The following is a 12,632-nucleotide window of genomic DNA, read 5'->3' on the forward strand; positions in this document are numbered from 1 at the left end:
GGAGAGTAGAAGCCCAGGTTCTTCCTCAGTTGCAACATTACTTTTAAATTCCACTATTTTTTATTTAATTTTTTTGAGGTTTTCTGTCCTCAAAACATTACTAAATGAGGATTAGCCATGAAGGGCCCGTTATAATACCCTATTTTGAAATTATGGGGAAATTTTTGTTTGTGCTTGAAGACAATGGACATCCTAACTTTTGAACTAATCCTTTGGTATGCAATCCATAATTTCTTCTTATTAAAATGTAATATATGAAAGCATTTCAGTTATTGAGAAGACACACTTGGATCTACTTTGGTAACACTTATGTATATGTTTGTTTTCACTTGTCAAATTTGCAAACAGATTCTTTATTGCTGGTCAGCTTATGAAAAGACATTATAAATAATCAAATGTTCTTGATCATAGAATAATGGATTGATATTTCTTTTATATAGTCCAGTTTTGATTATATTTATTGGTAATCTTTTAAGTATCTTGAACATTTCTGCTTAGTAAAATATCTAGTCTAGGAAATCCTTCTATGTTATTACTATAGTTGGCCATTGAAAAAGACAGGTTTCAACTACGTGGCTCCACTTATATGTGGATTTTTTTTTTTTTTTTAGATTTTATTTATTTGAGAGAGAGAGAGACAGTGACAGAGAGCATGAGAGGGGAGAAGGTCTGAGGGAGAAGCAGACTCCCCGTGGAACCAGCGGCCCGATGCGGGACTCCAGGACCACGGTACCAGCTAAAGGCAGCCACCCAACCAACAGAGCCACCCGGGAGCCCTTATATGCAGATTTTTAATAATAAATACAGTAGGGGCACCTGGGTGGCTCAGTGAGTTAAGCCTCTGCCTTTGGCTCAGGTCATGATTCCAGAATCCTGGGCTCGAGCCCTGCATCAGGCCCTGCAAGTAGCCCTGCCTACTTGTGCTCTCAATCTCTCTCTCTCTCTCTCTCTAACTCTCTGTCAAATAAATAAATACAATCTTTAAAAAAATAAATGCAGTAAAGTATGTAAATATATTTTCTATTCCTTACTAACTTATTCTTTTCTGTAGCTTACTTTATCATAAGAATACAGTTATAATACATATAATGTACAAAATATGTGTTAAATGACTATTTTCTCAGTAAGGCTTCTGGTCAACAGTTAAGTTAGTTGTTAAGTAGTTATTAGCAGTTAAGTTTTGGAGGAGTCAAAAGTTATAGGTAGATTTCTGATTGTGCAGGTTTTGGCACCCCAACCTCCATGACGTTCAAGGGCCAATTGTACTATTATTTTTATTTGACTTATTTTCTTAGACTAGTAAGCCCTAAACACTTGGAAATAAAACTGAAGCCTAAGTAGACATTAAATTAGACATTAAATAAATCATTCAAAGACTGGAGAAGGTTCAGTCTATGTGTGTGTGTGTGTGTGTGTGTGTGTGTAAGATATTGTGTGTATGAAACATTAAAGGAGCTTTGACTTTCTCCCTTTGTTTGTCCGCTGTGGCTGGAGTGAGCTTTCCAAATTACAAATTTGATGGCGCCTCTGCCCTTTAAGATAAAGTTCTAACAGGACTCAGGTCTATGATTTACAGGAGCAGTTATCTTTACCTGGTACATAGTGCTTCTTCTTTTTCCTATTACATGTTTTAGTTGGATAATTAATTCAACCTTTAAGATAAAGTTCTAACAGGATCCAGGTCTATGATTTACAGAAGCACTTATCTTTACCTAGTACATAGTGCTTCTTCTTTTTCCTATTACATGTTTTAGTTGGATAATTAATTCAACCTGCCTGCCTTACTGAACTTCTCAAGACAAGACAATGTTGCTAAGTTCCAATAGCAGCCTGTATTTATTCTTAACTATAACTGTTGCTATTCTGAATATGTTGGGTCAGTATTATTCTTAACTGCTCATTCCCACCCAGACCAAAAGAGTCTATCTTTTCCACCCTTGTACATCCAGTGTCTAGCACAAGAACAGACACAAAGTGGATGTGTAGCAAATATTACTTGAATAAGTGAGTAAATGTTGACTTATAAATTCTTTGAAGTCCCTCTCAGTTATATGCAGCATGATTCTACATTGTTTTTTACGGAGTCCATTTAGTGTTTAATGGTGGTGATTAGAGAATACTTACTTCCTTTTGACCCCGTTTTAGCAGAGGCTGAAACATAGATAAGGACATAATTATAGGAGTGCTTTGGAGTTGAATCAGAAAGGTGCAACCATAAAAGGATAAGAACAAGAGATGACATGGGGGTCTAGTTTGGGAAGTTTCTCACTTTGAAACCTTCTGTTTCCCAAGGAATTAACAAACCTGTATAGCAACATGCAATTGCCTCCTGTTGTTTTCCTCAATTCTTAACAATATCAAGTATGGCCTTGTATGTCCACACGTGGCATATGGCATGACTTCCATTCATTCACACACCAGTTCCTAAACTTCACTACATACTAGAATCAGCAGATGCCCGGGCTCTCCTTCAGACCAATTAAATAAAATCTGGTGTAAAATCCAAACATTCTTAGTTTTTAAACCTCTTCAATCAATTTCAATGTGCCACCAATTTGAGATCCACTGCACTTGAAGATGACGATAGACGTATTAATTTGGAATCACAGTAAACTCCATGAGCATGTTCAAGGAAGGGCATTGTTGGATTAGAAAACCACCTCTAGTGGTGAACTATAGCACCACCACATGAAGGTATTTGATTTCTTAGAAAACATTTCTTTTTCGTTTTGGTATAATTTAAAATTATGTTTATTTGAAAATACTAGTGGAACTGCAAATGAAGTCACTCTCATTACATTCAGTAGTGCTGAAATAAATGACTACTTCAGCAAGGAAAGGCAATACACATGAAAAAATGATCTGCTTCCTTACTGCCACCTTCCTTAAGTCGATGCTGAAAAAGAACCTCAAATTTTGGGGACTATATAAAGAGGAAATAGAATCTCCATGACTCTGGAGTCTGCTGACACAGAGGGGATATTGAAGGCCCAATGCAGGAGCTTCAATTTAAGGACAAACTTAAAAATCCATGCAACTTATCCTATTTTTAAAAATGAATTCAGGATTATTGCACTGGGGAAAAATCATTAACCTTAAAAAGGCAAAGTTATTCTGATAGTCATTGCTATAGGAAAGCACACCTATTTATCCATGAGCTTTGAACATATGAGTGAAGCTTTATTTTAAAGAATTTTTTTCACTTTACAACATTTAAAACACTGTCTTTTTGAAAAGTTTTCACAAGTCTATCAATGTTTGATGTATTTGTCCCGCTAACCTCATTTCCCTCCAATTTCTCCTTTAAAATAATTCCAATGAAGAAGGTTAAGATTTCATTTCAATTCACTCTTAAAATACTGTACTTCTCAATCAAATTTCAGAACAATATTTTTGCCAAAAGGTTCTTATTTAACAGGTACATGTTTCTTTGATTTTCATTTGGCTTTGCTTTGTACAAAAGCAGAGCACAAGGCAGAGATTGTCGCCTGCCCTTTCACTTCTCTCTCTGGGGTCAAACGGACAGGTACGCAGTATGGGTGTGGGGGAGGGGATAAGCAGAGAGTAAAAAGAGAAGTGGAAACTGCTTGTACCCAATTCAGCCATCAAATGAATTATATAGAATATAATACTTGACTAATACTGTACACTTAACATGATCTGGGAGTCACTAAAGATTTCAGCCAGATCCCCGAAATTTGGCTCAGATAAACAAACCTTCTTTGTTACCAAGAAACTGTGGAAAGTATTCTTTTTCCCACAACCAGGTGCTGCTAAGCATGGAAAGAGGCTCTGAAACCAGGGACAACTTCATGCTGGGATTTAGTTAGGTATATTGAAAAATCGGCTGCTTTGAAATTATTGAGATGTTGAAATTTCTCCTTCTGAATCATGCAGTAACACACTACCCACATCACCGAAGTTATGTATTCAAACATGATTACCATTAATAACAGAAGAAAACTGCTTGTTTTTTTTTTTCAAATCATTTTAATGGGAGCCCTTAAACCATTACCTTCTAGCCCTTTAATTTTTATTTCCGACATTTATCTTCTAGCTCAATAGGGACATTCTAGTTCTTTGATTACCTCCGTAGTGATTTAGTTTTTATTTCCAACATTTTCTTAAGTGTTAGAATTGCTCTTTGAAGCCACACTGTTTTTTTTTTTAACACAGAAGAGTGCTATTTATTTTAAATTCCCATTGCCACTGTGACTCTAGTTTCTGTATCGTTGTGCTGTCTTAAAACAGCAGACTATGGTCTGTGCTGAGGAGTTTCTTCAGGCATTCTAGTATGCTGCCAGATTTGGGAGTCACTGCTCTAGAAACAAAAGTGTTTCTTAAATGAGATGGAAAAAGTTCTTCTTGTAAGGAATCTACCTTAATCAGTAGAAGAAGACACTTCATAGAACTCCACCGATAATTGTATGATCGTTACTATAATTTGTTCAACAAGGAGCTATGCGTCCATTAGAAACTAAAACCAAAATTAAATAAAAACCTCTGAATTTTATCTCCCCACTTATAAAAACCTTTGAAAATACCCTCTGCCTCTTTAATTGTAAGTTCAAAATAATAATGCAAATGGGATGCTTGGGGTGTACAGGCAAGTTAAGAGCAGATACACACCAAATACCATATAAGGAAGAAAGAATGAAATGATAGAGCATCACCAAAATATCTAAATATATTTTGGGAGAACCATATTAAAGGCATTGAGATGGAAGAAACAGATCTTCTAGGTTTTTCTGCTATTTCACATTTTTAAATTTTCTATTTATTATTTTTATTGTCTCCTACTGCCATAATAAATGACCACAAACTTAGTGGCTTAAATCAACATGTTAATTTTCTTACAGATCGGGAATTTTGGCACTGGTCTCGTTGGGCTAAAATCGAGGTGTCAATAGGGCTGAGTTCCTTTCTAAAGCTCTGGGGAGAATTCATTTCCTGGACATTCCTGGTTTCTGTAGACTGTCCATGTTCCTTCACTTCTGGGACCCCTTTCTTCCATCTTCAATGCCAGTAACAGAAGATCTTCTTTTCATATTGCATCTCTCTGACTGTTCTTCCTTAGTAACAAACTTCTCCAAGTTTTATAGTCTTTCCAACTCTAGCCTGGAAAGCTCTTCCAGTTTTAAAGGCCTATGTGATTGGATTGGGCCTGCCCAGATATTCTAAAATAATCTTCCCATCCCAGATTCCTTAATGTCTGCAAAGTTCCTTCTGTCATGTGAGGTAATCTATTCACAAATTCCAGGGATTAGGATGTAGACACAGTTATGGGCCTTAATTCTGCTTACTACAGCATGCATGATCTTTAGGCAGTAATTTGTATACCACATCTTCTATAATTTTATTGAGGTATAAGAATTATAACAGGGATTTATATTATATTACCTATAATATAATATAAATTAATTATGATGAATAATATAAATTATATTTATATTATATTATAATATTAAGAATTATAAGAATTACATAGGGAATTAAAGAACTTTATTAGAAGTGTATTTTGTCAACTGCAGATGACTTGTGGCTAGTGGTGAAATAGATGTTAATAGATTCTTAATTGGGGCTTTGGTCTAAATCACCCTTAAAAATTTCTTAGGAAGACATTATTATGAATCCTAAGCTAGATCTATCAATAATAACGTATATTAATAATCAATATCTAATCAATATTAGATAACCTATATATTATATAGGTTATTACTGATAGACCTAGCTTAGGATTCATAATATTAAAGATATATATGTTATATGTAATGTATATTTATACATATTTTATTATACATATTTATTATATTTATATAATATTTGTATATATTATAATTTTATAATATACATATTTTATATTTATAATTTATATATATGTATACATACATATATATATATATATATATATGCTTTTCCTTCACTATTGGAATAGATCACCAGCACTGTGATCTGCCTAAACACCAGGTAGTTAGTAGATGAAAACTGTATGTTTCTAAACATTTGAATCACAGTGAAGTGAGACACCGTAATATTAAAATACAGAGGCATGTTGGAACTGAGTGAGTAATTCAATAGCATATTCATACACCCAATCCTTTACTCACTCTGATCATATGGTCTGGAGTGGTGGACTAAATTTAAATTGTTCTCTCTCTTGCATTCTATTTTATAGATTCTTGTTCTCTTTCAATACACATAGTATTTATATAACTCATATATAAATATGAGTTATATTGAACTATGTTGCTTCATCAACTTGAATTTTGACCATCGCTCATAAGGAAAAAAATAAGTAAAACAAATAGGAAGTATGAATTCCATCCCCATGAGTTTTTCCCCCATCCAATAGTTCAGTTTGGAATGCAAGACTTTTACATCTTCTAGAGCTGTGTTTCTCAAATTATTATGTGCATCCAAATTACCTGGGGATCTTATTAGAATACAGATCCTTATTCAGCAGATCTGGGATAGAGCCTAATATTTTTTATTTCAACAAGGTCCCAGGTGATGTGTTGATGATGGACCCAGTTTGAGATATATTAGTTGTACCTTGCTAATGATGTGTTGTTGCTACGGTAACCCAACTCTGTAGTAAAGGAAGCTGCAGGTACAGGCACTTGGTGTGGCTGAGGAACGAGAGGAGCAAAACTACCATCTATGGAATTATGACTGAATGCCTCCAAGTCAGAACCCCACCAAGGCAAAACTTTAGGGCAGTGTCACCAAGCCTTGTATAGCCCTTGGCTCAATGATAATGAAGGCTGATGGGATTGCTTGTTGAGGTGGGATCAATCCCAAAGCCTCTCCAGTTGGTCAAGGGCACATGGGTGGTCTGGGGTAGCAGGGTGAGGGACTGAAGCATGAGCACTTCTGTTCAGACTGGAATGATGGTAAATGATGCCTGAGGAGAATGAAGCCAGAGGAAAGTCTGGGGGAGGTCTATAGCAAGTCCTATGCAGATCCCTCACCTGACCTAGATAAAGGGGAGAAAGACTGAGTCAACAAGCAGCTCATTCCATTCAAAGTCTCCCTTAGGATAACAGGTACCGTGGAGAATTCCCTATGAAAAGGAAGGCAGAGATCTACAACCCAAGGACTGCTAAAATTGCCAAAAACCATGAGAAACTATGGGAGAGGCAAGAAGCAAATTCTCCATTATCACCTTTGGAAGGAACCAACTCTGCTATCACCTTTAAGTAACAAGATTTTGGTGGACTTAAGCTATGAGGGATCTTACCTTCAATCCATCCATAATCCTGTAGTAGATGTGTGAATTATATACTACTAATCATTTATGGAATATGATAACTTATCTGACCTATACTAAGCATTTAATAGATGCTATCTAATTTAATCCCTATAATAGTGCCAAGAGATGGGCATTATCCCATTTTAAAGAAAAGGAAACAAAAGGTGAGGAAATCCAATGATTTATCTAAGTTCACACAATTTCTAAGTGGCATAGCTGAATTCAAATACATCTATGCTCTTCTAGGATCTGGAATTTTAATCACTGTGCTATAGTAAACATTTCAGCAGGGAGTCAACCCAGAACCCCAACTCCAGATATTTGAGTATTAGAATGAGATTAATTTTTAATCTTTATACCATTTTTAGGACTTACCAGCTTTGCTGTTGGCTCAACATTTGTTCAATGACTAGTGGTTTTCCCTTCCTTTTTCTTTCTTTCTTCTTTTCTTCTTTTTCTTTTTGGCAGTAGAAATCATTGAGCCAGCAAAGCAGAAGCATGTGAAGCCCTCCAGCAGATAAACATTTTCCATTCACAGTTTGAAGGGAATAAAAAAGCCAAATAAAAGAACCCAAATGGCAAACACTGTAAAGCCATTCCTTCATAAAAATAAATTTTTGGTGAAGAGGTCTTTCATTTGGAAATTAGATCCAGCTTCTGCTTATGGAAAAAGCTAGTAAAAGGCAGGGCGAACCAGTACGTCTGCTAACTGTATAGCCACACATTGATACTTAGAGTTTCAGAATGCAAAAACGTAGACTTAAGAGATTTGAACAATTTGTTTGCATATCTATGCACTGTGAAATCAGCCATTGCAAAGAAATAGTGTCCTGTAGCTAGTTCAGAATGATATAATTCAGGACAGATTTTTTTTTTTTTCTCTCTCTCCAACACATGGTTTTGAAATCGAAGATTTATTTTCTTTGAAGGAAGATGGAAAAGTCATTATGGACCAAGTGCAAAAAATTAAGCTCCGAGTAAGATTTTCATGGCACGTAACATTTCACTTCCTGCTTATCTTTGATTGGATGGGCATATTTCTTGTCAGCAAAGACCAGTAGGTTTTCTGGATTTGAGGTCTGTGGTAGTACAGTGAAGGTAATAGAACGATAAGACTTTCTCATTCCAAAGGACAATGATTTTTGTCTGCTGTGAATTAGAAATTTTATTTTCCCTAATTATTCTAGAAATTGTCTTTATGTATTGCTATATGCCTTACCTTATGGAAGACAAGTAGATTTTCATCCTTTAAGATAAAAAAAACATAGTTCATTCTTATGTACACATAGGAACGACAAGGCACTGAATGGTGTGAGAGGTGGCAACCCATGATCTCTGCCCTCTAGGACCTTAAAACCTGCAAATAGTCTGGGTTAAGAGGAATGAAAAAGAAAAAGAACGCACTATTCTTTACCAAGCATAAGACACCTGCCAGATTTTTGGCTAAGAGCTTTAAATATATTGTTTAATCCTCACAGCAATCAGTACTAATTGATTTAAACACCAGTTCATTGCCTCAAAAGGCAATTTCCTTAATTTAGTCTTGCAAATATAAATATCATCATGTTAAGAGTTAAAATGTTTATTTAGAAGATTCTTGGAAGATGAAAGCCTTTAGGATTACTAAGATCTATCTATTAGTTTCCTAGGACTGCTGAACCAAAGTACCACAAACTGGGTGGCTTGTAACAATAGAAACATATGCCCGAGTATGTCTGGAGGGACGAAGTCTGAAATCAAGGTGTTGGCAGAACCATGTTCCCTGCAAAGGCTCTAAGGACCTCTTCTTAGCTTCTGACAGTTGTTAGCAATTCTTGGCATTCTTTAGTTTTGTAAGTACCTTTGCATGCTGTTCAGGTTTGGGGATGGAGAGTTAAAATGACCACTGGTCTCACTGAGGCTTTATGTTTCTAAGCTGAGAGTATGTTTTTATTTTTACTTATTTTTACTTCTTTGTTTGTTTTGTTTTTAGCAGAGCAAAGAGTCCTGTCTATATGATATAGGAGAAATAAAGAGAAGTCAATCTACAGAGCAGTCATACCTGGTTTTTCCTCCCAGGAAGCTCCAAGTCTACCATCTTAGAACAGGTTGCAGTTACTACAGGTCAGGTAGTTGGGGGACTAAGAGTAACTACTTACCTCAACTCACAGATTTTATAGGTGGTGAGATCTAACCTTCCTAGTTGTGTCACCATGGACAGGAGACTTAATTCAAATTTCAATTTCAATCCATTTAAAGGGTCTGCTATCACTCCTGGCACGTAATAGGCCATAGAAGTTTGTTCTCTTTGTCCTTTGGCTTCCATAGGTATGCTGTATCTCAAAGGGGTCACAATGCAGGATATCTGATACCGGAGACCTCTCTTAGCATCTAGAAGGAGGAGAGAGGTAAAATGAACTGCAATTACCATATAACACAAGTGAAAGATCCTGAATTGTTACCGAATAACAAATCAATGGATGCGGGTTCAAGGAGCCCTTCTGCTCCTTGGGTAGAAGCTTCAGTTATGAGCAATGTTTCGGGTGCTAAAAGTAGTGGAATGTCCAGTGCTACACAACTGGTGGTGCAGATTTTACAATGATTGAAAAGCCCATAATCATTTGTCCAATGTTGTAAACAAAATTCTTTATTCTAATTGAAACAAGTGCTATATCCTTGACGACTTAAACAGAAACACTGTAATTTAATCTCTGGTCATTAACATCAATCCAAACCTTTTGAACTGTAGTTTTGCAGTTTATAACACTAGCAAAGAAAAATCTATAATAAAAGCAAATTTCCCATTCAAGTCGAAGACTATTCTTCTTATAAGTAAGAATTTATGAGATCTCTAACAATGTAACTTTATTTATAAAACTGCACATTGTTTAAAGTATTTTAGGCTGTTGATCTTTAGATTTCTATTTTATCACCTCTTTACACACTTTCCTTTTCTCCAGTTACATATGCTCTTATCACTGCTTTATGTATTTCTTTTTACATTATGTATTCCATCATCACACTTATTCATTTTCTTGGTGATAAGGCTTCAAAACATTCCCCTTCCGTTCACAGGCACCATTTTTTCTACCATAATTATTCAAAGAGTTGAAACCTTACCAATTGAAAATGCTCCAGTTTATACTTAAATTTCCATGACATATTTGTCTATAGAATATTAAAGTTAAAAAAATACAAAAATATAAAAATTTGAACTTAGGTTTTTTAATTAGCTATTTGTCTTTCATGTAGCCATATCCTTTCTAACTAAAGGAATGAAGATTGAACCAGAAAAAGAAGTCCCCTTAAAAAAGATATATGGATATATATGTATGTTCATACCCACCCACACTCCACATGCCCCCACACACATTTAAATACTTTTCATGAAGTAGGGTCCCATCAAATGCTTTCTTTCTTTCTTTTTTTTTTTTTATATATATATATATATATACACATATATATATATTCTTTTTTATTTTTTATTTTTTTTGCCTAATAAAATATTTTTGTTCAGAATCTCAGTCTTCCTTCCTTTCTTTTTTTTAAATTTTTAATTTTTTCAGCTTAACAGTATTCATTATTTTTGCACCACACCCAGTGCTCCATGCAATCCGTGCCCTCTCCAATACCCACCACCTGGATCCCCCAACCTTTCTTAAACTCTATAATCTTCAGTGACCCAGGTCTTGTGCGAGGTGATTCACATACTTCAGTGGTTATTCTTGTAGCAAATCTAGAAGGTAGGAATAGGGTTATCATCAAGAAAGTAAAGTAATTTGCCTAAGAACACAAAAACTAAGCACTGAAGTCCATATATTAATCCAAGACACTCTGATTCCAGAGAGTTCCTTGTAGCTTCCTTGTAGCCAATTCTGCCTTTTATTTTCCCTAGAGAAACTTGAAATGGTCAACTCTAAGGAGTTACTTTACTTGCATATTGGTTAAATCAATGATCTCCATTTTCAATGCTTCATTTGTTCCTCTGAAAGTTTTTCACATAGTATTCAGGAAGATATTTTTATCAGTTGCAAAGTCACATGCTTATAATAGGATCAATGTATGTCACAACAAAATTACTTGGGATTTCATTGCCTCCAACATAAGCTTTTTAATATGGTCCTCAAAATGAATGACTATTTAATGCTTTCTATAATTTGCATAAATAAACTGATTTCTTTTTCTAAACAGGAAATAGGGTAATTTTTCTGATTAGCTATTAGTTATTCAATATGGCTCATCTTTTAAAATAATTAATTAATTAATTAATTATTAACATATAATGTATTATTAGCCCCAGGGGTACAGGTCTGTGAATCGCCAGGTTTACACACTTCCTAGCACTCACCACAATAAGGCTCAACTTAAGAAAAGTTGACAACAAATTTGTTGAACACATACTCTTAGGAAGTAGTACAGATATTTTATAGAACTGTTCCTTTCATGGAAGAATCTATTGATTATTATTATCATAATTTTAAAAATTAAAATTATGTCATATTATTATCTAAAAATCATTACCATAATTTAAAAAATTATTATCATAATTTCAAAATCACTACTTTTTTTTGACTAGAGCTACTGAATTAAATGAGATTTACTGTAAACTCTTGCTGACATCCACTCCAGAGATTGCTTTTGGAAGACACACTGACTGATTGTCCTTACTGAAGTAAAGGAAGGGATGAAAATATACCTTTATGCCCTTGCATACCCAAAATAAGTATAACAATTTGGCAGAAAAATATGGATATACTTTAGGTACTCTTCTTCCAGAAGAAATGTAAGCAAAATAACTTGTTTGGTGGCCAGATGGAGGGCCACCACATTGTGAGATTGAAACAGAATGGACTAGAAAAACCCAGTACATTCAAAATAGATTAGAAAATATGATTCATTTTATTTTGTGGGAAAACAGGATGTCTTGACAACTGAGAAGAAAAGAAAGCGTCCCTCGGCTTGGATAGTTCAAGCTCTTCGTGCTAGTTGTTTGCCTTCTCCTGCCTCACCTGTTTAAATGTTCACAAAAAGGGTGTTTCATATGCCGAAGGAGCTGCATACCATACCATTCTTGTTCTTGAACAGTCCTGACAGCCTTTGAGACTGTAATTCTAGAAACAGGAGCCTGGTATTAAGTATCTGCACATGTTCTCCATCATTTCCTCCAGAAGAAAACAATAGCTGGGTAAGATTATGCTCTAATGGAATCCATTTTCACTAAATAGGTACCTTTAGTCAGATGTAATTTGGTAAACCATAAAAAAGAAAAAGAAGAAACTATTTAAAATGAGAAGGGGGAGTATAATGCTTATTAAAAAGTGTCGGAGTAACTGATTATGCATGCACGCATAATTGCAGACCTGAATATTTATTTCAATGCACTTGAGTCTTAGAGATGTTT

The 12,632-nt window shown here is 35.0% G+C and overlaps 1 protein-coding gene across 1 annotated transcript in view; it reads left to right on the forward strand.

The window, feature by feature from the left end:
- Window positions 1–12,632, forward strand: part of DKK2 (dickkopf WNT signaling pathway inhibitor 2) — a 101,530-nt gene that overhangs the window by 26,414 nt on the left and 62,484 nt on the right. The gene's annotated exons all lie outside the window — the stretch shown is intronic.

The sequence above is a fragment of the Lontra canadensis genome, unplaced genomic scaffold (assembly GCF_010015895.1).
Source record: "Lontra canadensis isolate GAN:19392208 unplaced genomic scaffold, GSC_riverotter_1.0 scaffold1, whole genome shotgun sequence".
Taxonomy (NCBI): Eukaryota; Metazoa; Chordata; class Mammalia; order Carnivora; family Mustelidae; genus Lontra; species Lontra canadensis.